This window comes from Palaemon carinicauda, chromosome 9 (genome assembly GCF_036898095.1).
Source record: "Palaemon carinicauda isolate YSFRI2023 chromosome 9, ASM3689809v2, whole genome shotgun sequence".
Lineage (NCBI taxonomy): Eukaryota > Metazoa > Arthropoda > Malacostraca > Decapoda > Palaemonidae > Palaemon > Palaemon carinicauda.
Genome location: NC_090733.1, coordinates 2,788,506 through 2,797,045, shown reverse-complemented (window position 1 = coordinate 2,797,045; position 8,540 = coordinate 2,788,506). Strand labels below are relative to the sequence as shown.

At 32.4% G+C, this 8,540-nt stretch overlaps 1 pseudogene; it reads left to right on the top strand.

Annotated features, from left to right (window-relative positions):
* The first annotated feature begins 675 nt into the window (after nt 1–675).
* Nucleotides 676–2,852, top strand: LOC137647352 (uncharacterized; annotated as a pseudogene).
* The last annotated feature ends 5,688 nt before the right edge of the window (nt 2,853–8,540 follow it).

Here is an 8,540-nt window from a genome sequence, read left to right as displayed (position 1 = left end):
GGGTGTAGTGGTGGACAGAAAAAAAGGCGGTGAGGAGCTGATAACTTTAAGGGTCACCAATGTGCGAGGTGGTTGTTAACAAAGGCAATAAAATTACAGTGTATGAAACACGTGCAGCACACCAAACACAACTAGCGTGAAGGTTGTATGGAAGAAGCTCCTACGAACATTTGAAGTAATATATAAGAATTCTTTCACAATATGGCCACAACCGATGAGAGGGAAGCCTCAAACCTCTGCAGTTGCCGCGAATTGATGAGACTTAAAATATTGAGGAGGTTTTGAGCGTCTTCACTTAAGACCATGCCATTTTCCATCAGTTCTTGAAGGAACCAAAAGGAGATGCATTCAGTAGGTCCTTTCCAGCCATAGCTACTGAAGAATTCATTGGGTAAATATTCTGGAGGAGAGCATTGTGAGATCCTCATAATTCACTATACAAAATTATCAGTAAAAGCGAACATTAGGAAGATATAGGCGATAAATGGTGGGTGTACCTTTTTCCTGTATTGAAATTTACCATAAATAATCACCATTTAATGCCTTTAAGGAGAGAGAGAGAGAGAGAGAGAGAGAGAGAGAGAGAGAGAGAGATTTCCAACCAAGATGCCGGAAAGATAACCACGGAAAATCTAAAAGTAAAATGAAAATATTTTGTATATATGTTTAAACAATATGTCTTATGCAGATATTAGTGAATTCTTAAAGTAAAAGCAGCAATTAATTTATATTGCCTTGTAAGGGTAGATGATTCTGCCATGGAGCTCTTCCAACTACAAGGAAATAATTAGATAAGGCTTCCCTGAAATTTAAACCACTGCTCAATAGCACACCTGAGGTGGTGTACAGAGCTGTGCGCTTTGTATCATCTCTCCTGATACAGGTAAAAAAAAATAAAGTTTTGTTGTTCCTTATCTAAAATATAATTCTGTATTATGCGTATTATGCTTCCCATCCAGTAATCCAATACAGTTAGGAAAATTCCATGTTTTGTAAAAAAAGAATTCTGCAGTTGTAAGACAAACTTCCTTGGTTGGATACAGTAAATATTCATTGGTTAAAGCCTTGCAAATAATATTGCAAGTTCCCTTTACATCTTCTGAAATAGTACTTCTACCACGACAAAAACGCAAAGCCAAAGATCGAGAAGATTCACCAGTAGCAAGAAGGAGAGAAAAATATGTTAAGATTTTTTTTTGTTATGATAATTCACTAATTACTAATAGCAGATAATTATGTTTATCATAACCATGTTACATGACCTTTGTTAAAACTTATGTAGGCCTTTGTCACATTTTGGTTTATTGATAAAACTTTTAATGTATCTTTCAGATATTTTTGTTAAAAGAAAATGAAAAAGCTAAAAACTATTTTAGGAAATAAATCAAGAAATTCAAAACCCAGAATCCGGTGTTGGAACTTCGGAAATGGTTCTTAGTATTTAGCCCTACTTCACTCAGTTGTCCTTTTTGAAAGAAATTTATCTGACAGAATCTAAGAGCTCAAATCTGAGCCGAGAAGAACAAATCTGAATAACTGACGATGACTAACTTGCACCTGGTGATGACAATGAATCGCATGCAAGTCATGTTTCTCCATAACTCGTGTCACATACTTCTAGGTCACCCTCTCCATCTTCTCCTTGACACCGGATAAACATCTCAAGGGAATGGTGAGCAAACAAATCCGCCGTCTAAGAAGTGACGAAAACCAAATCTTGATTACAGGGCAAGAAAAAATTAGCAACTCGTTGAAACTGAAAAACAGAAGTTAGAATTCTTCAGAAAGTATCAGGATGAATTGGATAATGATGAATTTCTCCTTTTTTTTTTTTTTTTTCGAAAGAATGATACCTTACATGAAGAAACTAAACACTACAAATACTAAATCTTTTCTTGAAAGAAATGAAAGGAATAGAAGAGAACGAGAGGACAGCCGCCGATTATTGTGCCTACTTTTCATTACCACTAAACTATTTTTTTTTTCATAAATCTTTTTTTATTAAAACCTAATACAGGCAATTATCTATTTTTGTTTTGATGTGATTTTCAATTAATCACGATTGCTATAATTTTCTCAGGAAATAGCCAAATTTTAAGTTACTGTATTTCAGCCGCCTGGACCAAAGGATTATTGTTAATATCTTTCAGACCAATCGATTGAATGGTATGGTACATTAAAACAGTTTCTAACACCTTGCATTATATTTTTGATAAAAAAAATCCATGTCCAAACATAGATCTGAAAAGCACTTTACTCTTGAACTTTAGGACATGTCCAAGCCTATTCGGTCAATTTTTAAGAATTCATTTGATTAGTAATTTTGGGGTAGCCTACTTATTCCTCCTACCACCCAACCACCTTTCCTCATTTTTTAAGCCTATCTTCCCCGCCTGTGTTTTCATCCTCTCCTTTGTTTTCTCTCTGTTTACTTTCTCAATTTTCATTATGTATTTATCATTACTGGTCTTTTTTTTCCAATTTCTTTTCTATTTATTTTCTACATCAAAGTATTCTCTCTCTCTCTCTCTCTCTCTCTCTCTCTCTCCTCTCTCTCTCTCTCTTCACTATATAATAAATAATGAATATCATGCACCTGTAGAGGATATTCGCTAACAAAAGTGTACATATAAAGGGTGGTTAATTCATGACAATAACTGGGCACGCGTTTTATTTAATTTCGTAAAACTATGGATAAATAGACCATCGTCGTTATCGCTGTCCGTGGTAATGTTGATGAGTTCTGAACTTTCATGTATATTTTCTGAACAATCAGGACCTTCTCAGAGCACCAGCTTTGGATCTTGGAGCTACGCTTGCAGATCTGTCCAAGTGAGTCTCCACAACGTTGAATGCACATGTCGCCTCATACAGCTCCACACTTGTTTGATGGTGTTTAACTCAAGATTGGCAGGTGGCAGCCGGAAGACCTCATGACCCCAACATCAGATCATTCTGGCTGGTTCTTCTTCCAAATCAGTAAACCTCAGGGTGCAGTGCATGTGCTGGGAATAGTATCCTGCAGCACTCCAGTCTGTTTCCCTAGTGGCAGTGATTGGGCAACAGCTTCCTTCTGTCAGCTGACTAAGGAAGAGTGCATTTTCCTGCACCAGCACCTCTGGCTCAGTGAGCACAGACAGATGCTGTGATATCAGCCACCATATGAAGGGTGCTGTTCATTTCGTCACGACAGTCTCCTATATTGTTCTTGGCAGGGTAGCACAGAAATTATTCATCAATGAAACCTTCATCTGTGCCACTTGCTACTACAACGAACCGTTCACGCTCACCAGGAGTCACTAGACGGCTGAGGGTAGCACTTGTGTTAGGGTGTGTTGTGTCCACCAACTCTGTATTGTGGTGTATCTGGGTAGTAAATCTCGTTATGTCATTGCAAAACACCTGTCTCACCTCTCCCTGCTTTCTGAGTGATGAAAGAGCATTAACACGATGGCACAGAAAATCTAAACATTTCTGCTTCATGTACATTTTCCGTTGTGAAGTCTTATTCCTGAACCCAATGTTGTGAAGTAATTGCCACAAAGTCGTATCTGAAGTTTCTTCTGAATAATATTTGTCCTCTTTAATTTACACGCAACCTACCAATAGTGAATGTTTGTTCCTACACAAATGGTGGCTAATGGCACCAACGGTGAAATTATCACAAAAGGGCAGAAGGGTCCTGGTCGGAGATTGATCTAGTGCCATGCAAATGCTAGGCGAATACGTTATGGAATATCCCACATGAATTACATGGAATGCGGTTTATATATTCCTTGGTAATGTCGGGAGATTTCTTTATTATGATATTCTTAAACACTACATTAACGGTGAAATTTGTTAAGAGGTTGGAAATTTCTTTCAAAGAACTACTATATGGTAGTACAAGTAAGTTTTGTGTACTGTATTATGATTTTCTCTGCTATTATTACCGAAGGTCTTTTTCTCTTTTCTCTGTGTATCATCTAATAAAATTTCAAGGTACTTAATTTTTTTGCCTTTAGTCCTAATCTCATTTATTTCATCATCAATATATTCAGGGCTACAAACTTGCAATGCTCTCATAACATTAAAGTTAACACCGATTTCTTACCTTTATTTTTCTATTATCTTTACTCAAACCAAAGTAACACAAAAGTTTTATTCGCTACGAATTTGGATATTTTATATTCATAAATAACTATTTTAACCATAAAAAAGGGCAATAACACGAATAAGTTTTAATCAATATCTGATGTAATGTTTTCAGATACAATACCAATGGGGGCCCCGAAATGAGTATATGATCTGAGCAAATAACCATTCCAGCAATAACAAAGTAATCACAAATGCAAAGAGGTTCATCGATTCAATTAAATGATATGCACTATAAGTAAGAAGTCTTTCTGGAAACCATTTCGTTCACAGTTTTCATAACGTTGGATTTAAAAAAAATAATACCTGGAATTCATTGATTACCAACTTCCCTTCCAAAAATGAGCAAATAGCAGGTCATATTAACGACCCTGGTCAGCATTTAAGGTCACCAGGGGAAAGGGTGATTCTTGATGATAAATGCAACTTGAAATACTACTCTGTAATGATGGTTTTAATTCATCCAAATTAAACGATCCATTAGGATTTTCGTCCTCATGAATCTTCAAGATTAAATTCAATATTATCTACGGGTTGAAAGATAAATATAATAACATTTTTTTTTTTGCAAAGGTTTTTGTGACTATATTTCGATACCGATATACAACGGTTTTTTTTTTTTTTTTTTTTTTTTTTTTTTTTTTTTTTTAAACGCTTCAACCTATGACATCTCGATATCAAGAAATTTTTGTTTCGAATAATCTTCCAGTATAAGATTATTATCAAAATATCATACAGACCGTATTATACTTAATAATTAAACGCATACATTATCTTAGTTGGAAAACCGTATACATCGCATGCTGCTATTAAGTCTCTTTATCTAATCTCTAATCTTGAGATCTAAGGTAATATGCTATCATTATCTTAATGTGCAGAGTGCTTACAAGTTAGTAAGTTTATGAAACACTAAATATGTTGCACCGTGAAAAGATTAAACTCTTTATTAAGGAATTAGACACGTTAGTTTATGGCCTTAGTTATTTTGCATATTTGTGTACACACATACCTGTCTAGGTATATTTTTTTCCTCCTTTATTTTCAGTTTTTGTTCTAAATATATATATACATATATATACATATATATATATATATATATATATATATATTATATATATATATATACATATATATATATATATATGTATATATATATATATATATATATATTTATATATTTTATGAGATAACAGGACCTTCGATTCGTGTCTTTTATAAGAGTTTAATCATTGATTTCTCTAAAACGTATCTTTTGATGAATGTCTCATATTTTTTACACCGTATTGTTCTTCAATATTATATATATATATATATATATATATGTATATATATATATACAATATATATATATATATATATATATTTATATATATATATATATATATACATATACATATGCCATTACTAGTTCACTGAATATATTATATATATTATATAATATATTATATCATATATATACATATATATATCTATATATATATATATCAGTAAACAAGTAATGGCTGATATATATATATATATATATATGTATATATATATATATATATGTATATATATATATATAAATATATATATATATATATATACATATATGTATATATATATATATATATATATATTTATATATATATATATATATATATATACTGTATATGTATGTATATGTATATACAGTATATTAGCCATTACTAGTTCACTAATAACAATAACTTAGGCATGTATTTCCTCCTGCGTCTCTTTAAGGTCTGTGTATGTCATTTTATATATTTGTTTGTCAATCCATCGTCTTCTCTTCATTTTTTTTTTGCAATTTATGGGGACCCATTCTGATATTCTTGATGCTCATCTAGTATCTATCATTTTCATTATATGTCCTAATCACGTTCATTTCTCATTTTTACTTGTTGTTAGATTATCTTCTACTTTAGTTTTCTATCCTATCTAAGTTGCTTCTTACTTGTCTCTTAGTGTTATTCCAATCATTATTTTTTTTCCATTGCTCTATCACTTTTAACTAGCTTATGTTTTAATGCTTCAGTAAGGATACAAGTTCCTGATACATAAGTTAAAAGTGGAAAAACTATTTGATTAATTCTATTCCTTTCTAGAGAAAGAGGTGTTTTACTTTTCATAATCTCATTTTGTTTTCCAGAAGCTCACCATGTCATGCGTATCTTTCTTTTTAATATATATCTCGTGTCTTAGGGAAACAATTACTGTCTGTAGGTATAGAGTATTCTTGCAGACATTTTGTGTAAAGTTCAGCCCTCATCTGTTATCAAATCAATTGCTAGGTGGTCTTCTCTTGCTGCTTTGCCTCTTTTTTTCGTACGTTTTAATGCTTTCTTTTTTTCTCCTACTTTTATGCTTCGTACAGCTTATGTGTTTTATTATTTCTATTGGAAAAGTTATTGGATATATCACTGTTTATACCTTTGTATAAAAATCCTTTGCCATTTTTATCACTCCATCTCTATTGTTGATATATCCAATTTTATCCTTTATAACAAACATATGTTAGTGTCATGTTCCAAGACTTCTTTTTCATCAGTTTGATGCATCTTCCTTTCTTTAGTGATTCCGCAATTTTATTGTGATTTTATTTACGAACACCTTGGGTTTTTAGTTTGTTTATTGTTTTTGATAGTCCTGCCTATTTTATTTCATCTCTCTTCGGCTATACCCTCATTTCAACATTTTTTTTTTTTATGATATTTTTCCTTGATCTTTTTAGCAACTTTTCCAACTATCTCTTGTGCTGATTCCAATAAAAATTTTGTTAAATTTCTGATCATTTCTTCTTTACTTTATTCCATTTCACCATATTTTATTCTGTCAAAATAAACTCATCAATTTCTTTAACAGGAGCGTTTATTTTCTCTCTTGAAATTAGTTTTTCACTTTATTTCCTTCGATCTAAACAAATTTTGCTTCTCACCTTTATATGGTCGCTTGACTTTAGTTTTTCAACGCTGTTACATCTTTAACTGAATTAAGTTTTTTCACTGAGAAAGAAATCTATTTCCATTTTCAATTAGCATAAAAAACCCCATTCCTCTTGTAATTATTTCAAAATGAGGTTAAAGTCTCGATTTAATGACATTCATAAACTTCATAAATATAATAGAGCTTTACAGTGATATTCATCAGTAGCCCATTGATCATTATATATATTGCATCAATCCTCTAATTCTTTCCAGGGTCACTGCGTAGAATGATTTGATACTCTATTATTTGAACATTTATTCAATCCTTTCAATTGTGGGCCATCTAGGGTCTTACCTCGTTTTAAGTAATGTTATTTTAATTGACGTTATTTGGTTTAGTTTAGTGGTGGATATATAAATGCCAAATAGAAAAAATTTATTTGGATTATATTTAGGAATATTTCTATGAATTCTTTTAAATATACAGTACTTCACATAAAATAACTAAAAAAAAATATAAGGCATTCGAATATCTTAATATCTTTTCAGGAATCAATTCTTCAGAATTTGAATTAATAATTTGGATAATAGCCAACCAAGTTTCGGTAAGAGCTAAGTTTAGAATTCATTCTAAAGTAAGCTGAGCACCTTTGGAAGTCTCACTAAGTTTTGACCCATTTCATCACATTGTGCCGAAGCTCCTTAAACTGTTCCTCCCCTCCCACTGTGTTTCTGTCTCCCTCCTGAAGTTGAGTCAGTCAATGGTAGGAGGTTCAAGTAATGTTACCCTACCAAACTTTGATTAGCTTAAGTGACAAAGATGGTTATTCTTATTTTCATAAGTCTCTCTCTCTCTCTCTCTCTCTCTCTCTCTCTCTCTCTCTCCACCCGTAGCCAAGTAAGACGGAGCTCATTGTTAGAATGCTGTGTTTGTGTGAAATGGTAAGACCTGGAAAGTATACGGATATGTAGGAAAAGGGGCAACGAAGTTTTAGAAAACTATTTTCGGTGTGAAAGAAGTTTACTCTAGGAAGTCCTTCAAAAATCGATGGAAAAGGCGGCATTTCTTTGGGTAAAGTTTTGCAAGGCTGAGAAGAGATTCGAGGTCTCAAAGGGATTATATTTTTTTTTTCTATTAAAGGAGAAAACTGTAAGGTTAAACGTACAATGTCCGGGAGAAGATTTGGGCAAAATCTTGTAGGATGGATTGGTGAGATGATGGAAGGGGGTGGGGGAGGAAGAACGTAAATAGAGATGGATCAATAAACTGTAATAAAAAAAAAGAATATTACTAACAATTTTAAAATTTCGTATCTCAGTAATTCTTCGAAACCTCAAGAAAACTATATACGTAAGAATTATTATGTAAATAATGAAGAACTATGCATACTATTTTGAAAAATACACAAACTTATATAGTCACACTTATAGATATTTATGTATATGCATAGGTATATGAATAGACATATATTCAATAGG